At 36.6% G+C, this 13522-nt stretch overlaps 1 protein-coding gene and 1 non-coding gene across 3 annotated transcripts in view; both read left to right on the forward strand.

Moving 5' to 3' along the window:
• The window catches only part of LOC134749594 (protein prickle-like), a 518207-nt gene that overhangs the window by 382690 nt on the left and 121995 nt on the right, over window positions 1-13522 (forward strand). The gene's annotated exons all lie outside the window — the stretch shown is intronic.
• On the forward strand, window positions 5598-5671 carry Trnaa-agc (transfer RNA alanine (anticodon AGC)). Its single transcript has one exon. It is a non-coding gene; the product is annotated as a tRNA-Ala (tRNA).

Raw genomic sequence — 13522 nt, forward strand, 5'->3', positions numbered from 1 at the left:
TTTACAAGTGCGACAGAGAAGCAACACGTCGAACGTGATTCGCGGTAGGCCCTCTGAATCCGAAGTCCGAACGTTGCCTTTATAAAATGCGCCCCAGGCCTAACCATCAATATATGGGGCATTTTCTATGAAAAGGGACCTTATTGTCGATGGCGCTTACGCCGCACAGCGTCGCGAGGCATTGTATTCACTATTCATATCGGAGCATCGTTAATAATGGCGTAAGCGCCATCGACAATAAGGTCCCTTTTTATAGAAAATACCACATATATTCACCCACGCTTAACACCTGTAAGTATTTCACATTTGTTTCGTAGTATCACATTATCTATAACGGGACATTAATCATAATTAATAAAACAACACTTATTCCTAACGAACAATCCAAAAAATATGTAGATATCAGTGTCAAATCTGTCATTTTAATGGGCAGTTTGAATAATTTAATATTTTATAGAAACTACATAAAAATTCACAAAGTTATATTTACAGTCAATTTATAAGTAGTTTCATAGAAATTTGATTAACATTGTCTTTTACGATTGTAAAATATAAGTTTGTTGATTGTCTAGTAATAAAAGCGCCATCTATTATCTTATTAAGTTGTGTAACTTGAGAAAATGATGTCAAATAATTTTGTCATGAAGATGTTAGAATTAGAAAGGGCCACTCGTTAATCTGAGAAACAAATTGCCCCCTAAAATTTTCATAATTTTATTAATGTAAAGCGATAAAAATAAATTTTATTACCTATTGGAAGTCTACAGCAGGGAAACTAAAAGCGACGAAAGCAGTGAATCATACTGCTGCCACAGATTATATAATACTATACTAGCTGCTGCATAGTTGACAGAAAATTAAAGTACCTATCATACCGTATGATAGGTAACTTTAATTTTCTATCAACTGTATAATAAATAATTAAAGAAGTCGCCAGTCCTAAAAGAAATGCGTTTTCTCCATAGACACAGTTATAGTTAACGCTATCTCTACTGAGCTCGTTCACTTACCTGTACTAACAATGGCATTCTGTTAAACAAAAGCTCACACACAATGGCCACGCGCTCACACAAAATAAATAATGGCTTTTGTTTAACAGAATGCTATTGTTAGTACAGGTAAGTGAACGAGCTCAGTAGAGATAGCGTTAACTATACTCCAGTTTAAATCTTAAAGAAAAACAGGAACACAGAACAACTTACAACAATCAGTAGAGATAATACTGTCTAAGTGTCTATCTGCATGTCTGTTACCTATTCACGCTAAAACCGTTGAATCGTTTTAGATGGAATTTTGTATAGAGATAGTTTACTAGTATTACATATTAAATTTATCACGGGAATCATTTTATGCAGCCAAAGTCGCGGGCAAAAGCCAGCCACATTACTTAATAAAACCATACAAATTATAAATACGAGTACATCCATCGCATTCCATCTACCAAATACTTTGACTCCCACCATTTTACAACCCAACAAATTGTATGCTCATACAATTTAACACATTCAATCCAAGAAACCCTCATAAAATACACAGTCCCATTAAATCAAACGAGAAAACGCTTTATAAATAACAATTAGAACTCATAACAAACCTGTAAAAAAAGAGCTTCCAACCAGTGACAATTCTACCACAAATAGAGATCATGTTAAACTGGTCGTGGTATTAACAGCAATAATCCTAAATGACCATGAATGTACCTTATGTTCTTTGTAATAGAGTTTACGAATAGTCAGTTAATAATGTAGATAGTATAGCGGGGACGTAGTGAATTGACTTCGTTAACGGCGGTGGACGCGGTACGGTACGCGGGGCAATAAAAGGCCAATTTAGGATGGCGGCAGTATAAATAGTAGCTTATGAATTCGTTGCGTCGGCTTTTTTTAGGTAGATATAGATACACGATTGCATGGTTAATATTGCAGCTATGATTTTATACGTAGGTATACGTATAGGTAAGTTACCTTAAGGACGTTACGACTATAGACGAGCTGCCGTATCACGAGCCTCTTCAATGTATTTATCAATATGTGGCAATCTTCATCTTCAATGTATTTATCAATATGTGGCAATCTTCATCTTCAATGTATTTATCAATATGTGGCAATCTTCATCTTCAATGTATTTATCAATATGTGGCAATCTTCATCTTCAATGTATTTATCAATATGTGGCAATCTTCATCTTCAATGTATTTATCAATATGTGGCAATCTTCGTCTTCAATGTATTTATCAATATGTGGCAATCTTCGTCTTCAATGTATTTATCAATATGTGGCAATCTTTTATAAAAGTGCGATGTAGCAGTCCGTCCACCGACGGGAATAGGGAATATTACGCGAAACTCTGCGTAGGGGGCGCCAGGATGCCACTACCACAATCTGAAGGGTCTATCGTGAAACAAGACAATTTCTTTATCTAACATCTCTGTCACTCTTGCATATTCGAGCGATAAAGAGGCAGATAGCAAATTTTCGGATTCGCGTTTCCCGGTAGGTCCTCTGTAAGCAAACCGCCTTGATGAATTAATGTCATATTTCATTATCTCTGAAAACTTGTCAAATACCTGTTAAAGGTACAGTATGTATAAGTTACTCTATGGTTTACTAAAAAAGCTAGTCCTGCACTCTGGTGGCAGAACATTGCAGTAATATCCCCTATTATCTTGTATGAGATTTACAAATACCTCATCACGCAGTATTGAGTATGGTGCTGTGTCTGTGAATGTGTTAAAATTAAAGAATAAATTTAAGTGGAAAAATTACTGCCTTGGGTGAGACTTGAACTCACGGCCTCTGGATAGATACTCCAGCGCTCTGCCAACTAAGCCACCAAAGACCTCATCCATAGCCAGCAAAGAGAGAGCTTGGGTGAGAGTTCAAGTTTCAGACAAGGCAGTAATTTTTCCACTTTTAAATTTATTCTAAGCTTAATAAAATTGCGCCGTTCGCAAACGTTTAATTGGGGCATTTTCTATGAAAAGAGACCTTATTGTCGATGGCGCTTACGCCGCACAGCGTCGCGCGGCATTGTATTTATATCGGAGCATCGTTTATAATGGCGTAAGCGCCATCGAAAATAAGGTCCCTTTTTAAAGAAAATACCACAATTCTGCTTGTTAAAAATTAATTTTGTGTTAAAATTATTTTTATAATTTTTTGACTATAAAAATATTGAATATATACATAAATAATATTGTAATAATATATTTTTTATTTGTTTCTCTATCATCAGCTCATCACCATTACTGGCTTTTACCATCTTCATTTTATGGCGTGAATATTATTAAAATTAGACTTGTATGGAACAATTTAAGCGGCTTTCTCGTCTCAACCGGTTCCTGGTCAGAACCGATACTGACTATAAATTATGAAATTCTTACCTAAATGCCTCTTTCGGCGCCGAATTATATTATATGATGATATATTAATGATCAATGATTATGGGAAAATGTCATGGTGGTTACAGTTTCGGTAACTTTAAAGCGTTATTTCACAATAATTAAATAAGTATATGTAGATAATAGCTATGCTAATTATTTTCAATTACATTGTAATAGGTAAGTGTAGTTTAATTTACGCACGAAGTCTGAAGAATTTCGAGCTGAGAAAAGGAAAGGTTAAATTTTACATAATATATATTTTTATTATTACTTTTTTATTTATTGTTTACGCAAAATTAGAACTTTATCAACATAATATTTTAGGAAATGTTCCAGTTTGCAGTTACTATAAATTTTTATTTTTATTCCCTTTTTCTTTGTATCTTAATGATTTACAATTTAATTTTTATTTATAATTCTTGTACAACACAAGTCACAAACCTACCCACAGATGATTTTTTATTTTGTATAAATACCAGGGAGTTCTGTTATTGGCTATGCTTAGATTCTCATATTTTTTGTATATTACTTAATGCAAACGCTGTTAAATTTCTCAATAAATAAAAATAAAAAAAACTTCTACGCGCTCTATTTTTATTGTATAACAATTTTAGCAACGAATCTACTTAATACCAGACATGGATATATCTTAAATGAATGTTCATGGCAAGTTTCATGAAATTTAAACATGTTTAAAAATGAGAGCGTAATAACTACGATTGCATGAGAGCGGCTTTTTGGCGACGCGTTCGTGAAACTTATGAGTTCTAGACCAACACCACCATACACCACGCTTAGCGATTAAAATGTTCTGTCATTGAAAACAAAAAACCGGCCAGGTGCGAGTCGGACTCGCCCACCGAGAGTTCTGTACTTTTTAGTATTTGTTGTTATAGCGGCAGCAGAAATACATCATCTGTGAAAATTTCAGCTGTCTAGCTATCACGGTTCATCACGGAAAGCGGAGTCTTAGTAATACACTTACACGGTCCCGTTTTTACACTTTGGGTACGGAACCCTAACAAGGTGCAGGATCCCACCGTTGGTTGGCTCCCATGCGTTCTTGACAGATATGCCACATTACTATGATTCCAACTTGTCACAAGTTGGATAGAGTTAACCGTACAGCGACTTAGGGGTCTCCGGCAAGCTCCGTTCTACATACACACATAGTTCCGCTCTTATTTTAAAACGAATAGCTAGATTGCTCTAAAACTTTACTTACAATAGGATAAGGTATATCTATGTCTGTAATTAGTTTATGTAGCTTCAGATACCATCGTTAAAAATATACAGCGAATTTAAGTTTTTCGTACAAAACTTGTTTTTGCTCTATTTCATTTGTTTTATAAACTGGAGCTATATAAAACTTCAGATGTATTTCTGTTGCCGCTACAACAACAAATACTAAAAAAGTACGGAACCCTCGGTGCGCGAGTCCGACTCGCACTTGGCCGGTCTTTATAAATTTTCATGGAAACTGTGAAAGCTGCAATAAAAATGTCTAGGAGAACTATATTCTCCTTAAAATTCTCTACAATATTGTCTTTCGAAGTATATTTGAACACTTATGTGTTCAAAACGCGAAAATTATAAATGTTAGATTTAAAGGGGCCCACTGATTGTCAGTCCGCCGGACGATATCGGCCTGTCAGGTGTTCGGAACTGTCAAATTTTTGTTCTAACTGAGAGGCCGATATCGTCCGGCGGACTGATAGTCAGTGAGCCCCTTTAAGAAGTCCCTGTACTGTATATATTTAAACCATGCTACATGTTATGTTATGTTCTAAGTAACGGTAGGCCTAATCACAGCGGAAGCGTTCTAATGGCCGTATTAACCAATTATTAACCATTATTACATTACAAGGGTATTATTAACGCATTTGAGGTTACCAACGGATGCTGCAATTAAATGAGCTTTCCAAGTATCCATAACTTTGCACTGGTGGGCCATGGGCAACTTTGTATGCAGCCTGGTCCCAAAACCAACAGAGTTGAGAGTTAGGTCGTTAGATTTAGTATTTCTATGTACTTCATTTTGTTCTATGGGCACCAAGCGGAATGTCATTGCAGAACTGAAATATTTGCATTTTAGCCAAATTGTCGTCACCCTCATTACCTAGGTAGGTAGGCGGGCCGTATGCTTGTTTGCCACCGACATGGTATAAAATATATATATATATATATGGTGGAAATATTAGCTGTATTAGGTAAGTTCTTGCTAGCTCAGATGGAAGAGCACCGGGCTAGCGATCCGGTGGTCGTGGGTTCAAGTCCCACCCAAAACAATGAATTTTCCACTTTTAATTTGTTTCTAAACACTATTAAAATTACGGCTAAGCAAGCGTGTTCCGTCGGTTTTGGGCTTGAAAGCGATAGTACAATGGTGGGAAAATTATTCTATTTGTAAAAGAGACCTCTATCCTCCTAAGTCCTGCGGTACCAAATTTTGTACATAATAAAATTCACCTACAGTCCCAGCATTAAGTAAGTTACTATAGTAATAAACACCGATAGTACATATTTCGGTACCAAATTTTTAGATGCCCCCGCTTTCAAATTTGAATGCACGCGCGGAGTATTCTGACAGTCCATAGGGTTGTAAATAGTCTGTTCAGGACTGAGTAAATATTTATTATGTGCAAAAAAATTAACAAGAGGCCTCTAGGACTACATGACGTTTAAAAAAAACCGGCCAAGTGCGAGTCGGACTCGCGTTCCAAGGGTTCCGTACATTACACAATTTAAACAATGTATTTTTTATGTGAAATGTCTTTAATTATAATAAAAAACCCGTAGGGGTCGGATCAAAAACTAAGTAATTAAGTCCGATTCACGCTTGACTGCACATGTCTAATAGGTTTCCGGTGATCTATAGGTAAAGATCTATTTTGTGTATTTTTTTCTAAGTGTTTAACCCAATAGTTTCGGAGATAAAGGGGGGAATGGTCATTTCTTGCCTATTTTCTTGAATAACTTCTAAACTATTTATCTTAAAATTATAAAAAAAATATATTTGAGATTCTCACAATGAGCTCTTTCATTTGATATTTTTTAATTTTCTCCTTTACCCCCCAAAAGTGGCCCCCGTGTTTAAAATTAATATGTTTACGTTACATGTCCATCTTTGGGTTACAAACTTACATATGTGTACCAAATTTCAACTTAATTGGTCCAGTAGTTTCGGAGAAAATAGGCTGTGACAGACGGACAGACAGACAGACAGCCCGACAGTCAGACAGACAGACAGACAGACGCACGAGTGATCCTATAAGGGTTCCGTTTTTTCCTTTTGAGGTACGGAACCCTAAAAAGCTGGGACTTAGGCTATAACACTCATTATCATTGCGGCGGTCCAATGGACGTGTTTTTATCGCCCGTCGTTTTATGCGTCACTTTCGCACATACTTACTTGTTAGAACTTTAGAACGTGACAGGCATGGTGAGAGACGATAAAAGAGGCGACTATCTTAGACCTGCATACTAGTTTTTGCCGGGATTCAGATATAATTGATGGCGTTAAGGCGTTATCCACGATAAAACAAGCGTTACTTTTTAACAACGTACCTACGATTGAAATATACATTGTCATTATCACCATACCCCGATTGAAGGGAGCAATTTGGTTTGATGTTTAAATGCGAAGCCTAGTGAAGCTTACTAGTTATTAGTCGATGTCAATAAAATATGCCATTTTCAACCAAAAGGGTACTTAATCGCACCTTAACTATCGTGAGACATATTTCAAAATATTTATCAGTACGGTTTTTACTCACTATTATTTTTAGTCGCTTTTGGCGACATGTTTCGGATTCTTTGGGAATCCATCCTCAGGCACGAGTGTCCGCGGCGGTTGTACGTCGTGCACTGCCCGCGCCGCCCGCCTCGTCGCGTCGGTAAATATTTTAAAAGGGTACTTATTGTCGCTTGCCAGTAAGGCGCTATTTCCATATAGCTTCAATTAGAAATCAACCTTATCGACAAGCGACAATGTGGTATAGTTAACGCTATCTCTACTGAGCTCGTTCACTTACGTACTAACAATGGCATTCTGTTAAACAAAAGCCATTATTTCTTTTGTGCCTGAGCGCGTGGCCTTTGTGCCTGAGGCTCACTCACAATAGCCACGCGATCAGGCACAAAGGCCACGCGCTCAGGCACAAAAGAAATAATGGCTTTTGTTTAACAGAATGCCATTGTCAGTACAGGTAAGTGAACGAGCTCAGTAGATAGACCGCATACTATACCTTTTGGTTCAAAACGTCACAAATTATGAAGACAACACGTATCGCCGCTGTATCGATGCTGCATCGCGACTGTAACGATGCTGTATCGCGATAGAAGCGATGCAGATTCGTGTTTGCGTGTGGTCATATTATACAAGCCCAGTTCACATTTGTCTGACGTGTCGTGTTGTGTTGTGTCGTGACGCATATCGTTTTCATACGCATATCGGGTTTTACCCGCCAAGGCCGCGCGAGACTATTGTATATCGCGGCCTTATTGCGACTGCCTCGCTACTGAATTGCTACAAAAATTTATTTATTTATTTTATTTATTTTATTTATTAACCAACTTTACATTTACAGTTAAACCAAACATGCAAGTTATGGGTTATAAACATATATGTACTTAAAACTAAAATAATATGCTTATCACTAAATTAATTAATATTAATAGTTGTGGGCGTGGATATTGATTCTAGGTAGCGGGCTGCTGTGGCTAGGAATTTCGGTTCTGATTGCGAGAATATGTCAAGAGTGGGATTATGTAAAATTATGTTATTAATATGGTTAAGTGCGATAAATAGAGGACTAGTGACTAGTGTCATTGTGCTGGTCTTAGGAATTACGAACATGGGTGAAATGCGAGGTCTGAGAGTAGCTCTAACGAATGGTGTCGGTACCTTAAAATGAACATATTCTAGTAGCAATGGATTAACTATTGATCCACGTATTACTCTAAAAAAGTATTTTACTGTTGCAAGCTGCCTTCGTACTTTAAGTCTTTGATATGAGACCATTCCCAATACAAACGGCGTGGGATACATGTAGGGATAGTACCCATGTGTTTTCCAGTAGAGATACCTAATAAATGACTTTTGGATTTTTTCAATAAGAAGAATGTATTTTTTTTCGTGCGGGTTCCATACAATACAGTTAGTTTCCAGTAGGCTACGTACAAATGCATTATATAATAATGTAATGACATGACAAATATTAAAGTGTTTTGACTGGCGCATAACAAAGCCGAGGGCTTTTCTCGCTCTTTTGCAAATTTTAATTATATGTTGACTGAATGATATTTCTGAATCAAAAGATGTACCGAGGTCACGCATATCTTTAACGCTTTGCAGGTTTTCACCATTCAATGTATAAGATCGATCCATGGTGTGTGGCGTCTTTGAGTAGGTCATGACTGCACATTTGCTTGTATTTAAATGTAAACTATTACGTACACCCCATTGGTACACGCTATCAATATCTGTTTGGAGCTTGATAATGTCAGATTGATCGTGTATAGGCAAAGCGAGCTTAACATCATCAGCAAACATCAGTATTAACGAATGCTTAATGTAATCCGGGAGATCATTTATAGTTATTAGAAATAATAGCGGACCAAGACTGCTTCCTTGACCTATACCAGAGGAGACGGAGTATGTTTCGGATTTGGCTGCGTTATACATGACATATTGTTTTCGATCTGAAAGATAATTAGCGAAGAACTTTAACAGTATTTCGGAAAAACCTGACTTGGCCATTTTTTGTAGTAAAATATCACAATCAATCCTGTCAAAAGCCTTTTGAAAATCTAAATATATAACGTCGACTTGTTTTCTGTCATCCAAATGGTGCGCTGTGTACGTTACAATATTGAGGAGATTAGAACTGGTGGATCTGTTATGTATAAAACCATGCTGGGAGTCAGTAAACCATCCCTTTAATTGTTGATAAATTTTTTTATATAGAATACTTTCAAATACTTTACCAAACACAGAAAGAATGGCAATTGGTCGATAGTTTTTAAAATCCGATTTAGAACCAGTTTTATGAATTGGGAGAACTTTTGAGATTTTCCAGCTAGATGGATAAGTGTGTGTTTTAATGGCTAAATTAAAAATGAATAATAATGGTTTCACGAAAGCTTCGCAGCAGTCACGCACGAGATACTGTGGAATGGAGTCTGGGCCTTGCGTGGTCTTGGGAGCCAGTCGCTTTATAGCTGTACGTACATCATTTTCATTAATGTGGTCAATGGAAATAAGGTGATGTGAAAATTCGCCGTATGCTACAACAATACAAACTAAACATATATTACAATAACACTTAATATACCTATAATTTTTAAATTTGCGTTGCTACTTTTTTTAGGGAATCCATACCCAACGGGAATTACTAAGACTCCGCTGTCTGTCTGTCCGTCTGTCACCAGGCTAGTCTTTGTTGTTATTCTCACTGTCTCATGAACCGTGATAGCTAGACAGTTGAAATTTTCACAGATGATGTATTTCTGTTTCAGCTATAACAACAAATACTAAAAAGTACGGAACCCTCGGTGGGCGAGTCCGACTCGCACTTGGCCGGTTTTTTAAATTTGCGTTGCTACTTTTTTATATTTTAAAGCGTTATAACAAAAGCGACTTTATTCCACACAAAACACAATTCATGTTTTGCAAAAGCCTATAAACTGTTTGATGTCAACAATTTAATACACGTCGTATGCAAATGAACAGCGTCATCCTAAAAGGAACTCTGTAATTATATAGACACGGTTGAGATTTAAATGTGTTAAAAAAGCTTGATACGTCGTTTTTATAATCATATTATTTGTATGCAGGTCATACATATAGGTACACTACGTGGGAGAGTCCGGAATGGCGGACGGGAGCCCCATATTAATACCGTTTTAATGGTATTCATGTTAAACATAGCATTCGGGGTTTGTGGTGGTTATAAATGATAATTTTATAATAACTGAGAAGAATGTTTATGGTGTCAAATTACGAGTTACCTGCCATAATATCCTACACGGACCGCTTTATAGTACATTGTGATACAAGTGTGCTACGTTGGTCATTACACACGAGGCGATATTCCTATCTTTATCTTTATAATATAATGCAAAAGCACGCATGTTTAATATCTAGGATTATGAGCCTAAAAGCGGTGCAATAAAAAAAAATTTGGCTGTTTCATACATTTTGGCTGGTCAATTTTCTATGGGATGGGAGGGTAAATTTTTTTTTCGCGATTTCGTGGTTGGTCCTATAGTAAAAGTTACTCAGTATAATCCCAAAACCTCCCTGGCAACGGGAATGCACTTATTTTTTAGCCACCCTGTATAACGTCCGCCGACAGCAGCCAACGGCAATCTTTCAAAATACATTGAACTAACTTAATTTAATCCTAATTTATAAAATAATAAATTTAAATAACAAGTCTTCATTGAAGATCCACTTAGGCATCCCTGAATTACCTAGAAAGGAGGCCTAGGCATCAACACACACATACAAGATTGCATAATGATAGGTTAAACAACAGGCGGTTTTATCGCTAAGAGCGATCTATTCCTAAAAAGTTTTGGGTAGTGGAGGCCTGGAGGCAATATTAGATAGTAGGTAGAACGAAAATTGGTTATGGCATTTTCGTACAAATTGATACAAAAATAGAATGATTGGATAGTAGATATCCCAATCGAAATGTCATTATAATTCTGGGGGCTTAGCCAAGATGACAAACGCCAATTAAAACTAAAATATCTAATTATTTCAGGATGCATGCCTTCTACTCTGTGACCGAATATTTAAGCTGTAATATTGACATGAATAACTTTGCATAATGTTAAATAGGCGATTGAAGGGTTTTTTTTTAATTATTGTCAATGTAATGTACTTATTTTAAGTACCTATCTAACTCTTGTAACGACATACCATGTAATGCACATATTACTTTATGGTGAATAAATGAAAATGAAATGAAATGAAATAAAATGAAAAAATGTATCGGGATGACAGATGTTATCAAAAGTGACGTAACTATTTCCATACATTATTTATTTTCCGATTGGCGTTTTCTATAAACGATTGTTATCTTGTTGTACGATTGCTGACTACTTTGGCTAGGCCCCTGGCATATAAAATACCACTTAGGATAATATTTGGGGCATTTTCTATGAAAAGGGACCTTATTGTCGATGGCGCTTACGCCGCACAGCGTCGCGCGGCATTGTATTTATATCGGAGCGTCGTTTATAATGGCCTAAGCGTCATCGACAATAAGGTCCCTTTTTATGGAAAATACCACATTTAGTCTGTTCACGTATTAAACCCTTCGATAACTCAGCTCGTCCTAGGTTCCCTAGCGTAATAAAAACTTTGGACAGGCATTGTAATCAACCAATATGGGATAGCCACTAACCTTGAGCACACGCCGATGATTTTCGGGGATCCTGGTCCTTCTTCAGCTATAGCACTTCCAGGGCCTTGAGAGGTCATCACACACGCCTTGTAAACTGATTGTTCGCAAATACCACCGAAATACCGAATTTTGGAAATATTAACACACAGAGGAACATGCGTTGCAGGCCGCGCCCGAGCCGAAGTGATTGACAGTCAGAGGTGTTGAATCTACCTCCGAATTTGCTCCGAAACGGCATACCCTCATATTAAAAAGATTACAATGCCCGAACATAGTCTATGGGTCATCAGATTTACAGTGGTCCTATAGCTAAATTGTAGCTAAATGAGCTAGTCCTGTTTGGCCATAAAAGGTGTGAGAAGCGGAATCGGTACGCAAATATTTTAATGAGCCTGGAAGTGGCGGGCCAAGTTCTTGCTGCAAACGTAAGGTATTTCTAATTCACGCCCGGAGCGACTTTTTATGCGTTATTTATAGTTTTCAACGAGTTGGCTTAGTTGCCTCAGTTGCAATCCAATTTCCAGTTTTACATTACAAAGCGATGAAAATGTTTCTTGTGTAGGTTACAAAGTTGCAAATTATAGGTTTTTGATTGTTTTTATAAGTATAGTATAGCTTTAAAGCCGGTTGTAACAAATCGTTTGTTATTTTAATCGTAGCTTGTAGAAACATTCTTGCTTTGGATAGTTTAAGTAGACATAGACACACGTTTGCAAACGATACGACAAATTATTAAATCAATAGAAAAATGTAAAATTTCTCGGGCAAGATGCAAACGCAACCTTGTGGAACACCGGTCCAATCTTGCAAAAATTTGCAGCAGGGATCGTTACCGGTATAACTTAAAATCAGAATATCACGTAGCATTCGAAATATTTCTTTGATATTGTAGAATGGTATTTAGCTAAGAACAATGAGTTAAATGAAATGGAAAAATATACATAAACAACCGAGATACCGAAATCGAATACCGGTTAATTTGTATGAAATATATACCGGTATTCGATCCCTGTTTTACAGTTATCTAAGGGTGTTATCAATTTGTCGACGCCATATTTAACTTCTTGATTAGTTCGTTCTTAGTTTATCCATAGCAAAACCTGTATATAACCAGGGCATGTTTATTGATTCGATATTTTTTTGCACTAATGTGGATATTTTGTCTGAAAATTCCATAAGCATTATGTCACAAAAATACATCAATTCGGAAGCTATCTTTTATTAGTTGAAATTAAGAATTCAACCCATAAACATCTATACAAATGTACTCACTGCGTACTAATTGTTTAAAATCATTAAAACTATAAATCGGTGCCACATCAAACCACGGCATAGATCCGTCATTCAAGCTTTACTGACACTTCATTAATAAAAGTACCAAACCATATCACAAAAGCAATCAATTTTAAACTAACCACCATTGTATTACGACTGAAAAGAACTATAACCTAATTGCGACGTATTACCTTTTTGTGTTTGAATATGTTGTAAGTTTGTACCAGTTATTGATGATGGTCAGAATGACGAATCATTCTGGTCTCTTCGAGATGCCGGTGATAAGAGGTAGATCAAGTAGCAGATAGGCATCATTGTTCAAGTGGTTCAAATGGTAGCTTCACAGTGACTTGGCCCGTTTTTTGACATGTCGTGCTGTATTAATTTGTTAGATGCTGATAATAGTGACGCTAGGAAAATGTTTGACTACTTAGAAATTGAACAGGA

The sequence above is a fragment of the Cydia strobilella genome, chromosome 18 (genome assembly GCF_947568885.1).
Source record: "Cydia strobilella chromosome 18, ilCydStro3.1, whole genome shotgun sequence".
Taxonomy (NCBI): domain Eukaryota; kingdom Metazoa; phylum Arthropoda; class Insecta; order Lepidoptera; family Tortricidae; genus Cydia; species Cydia strobilella.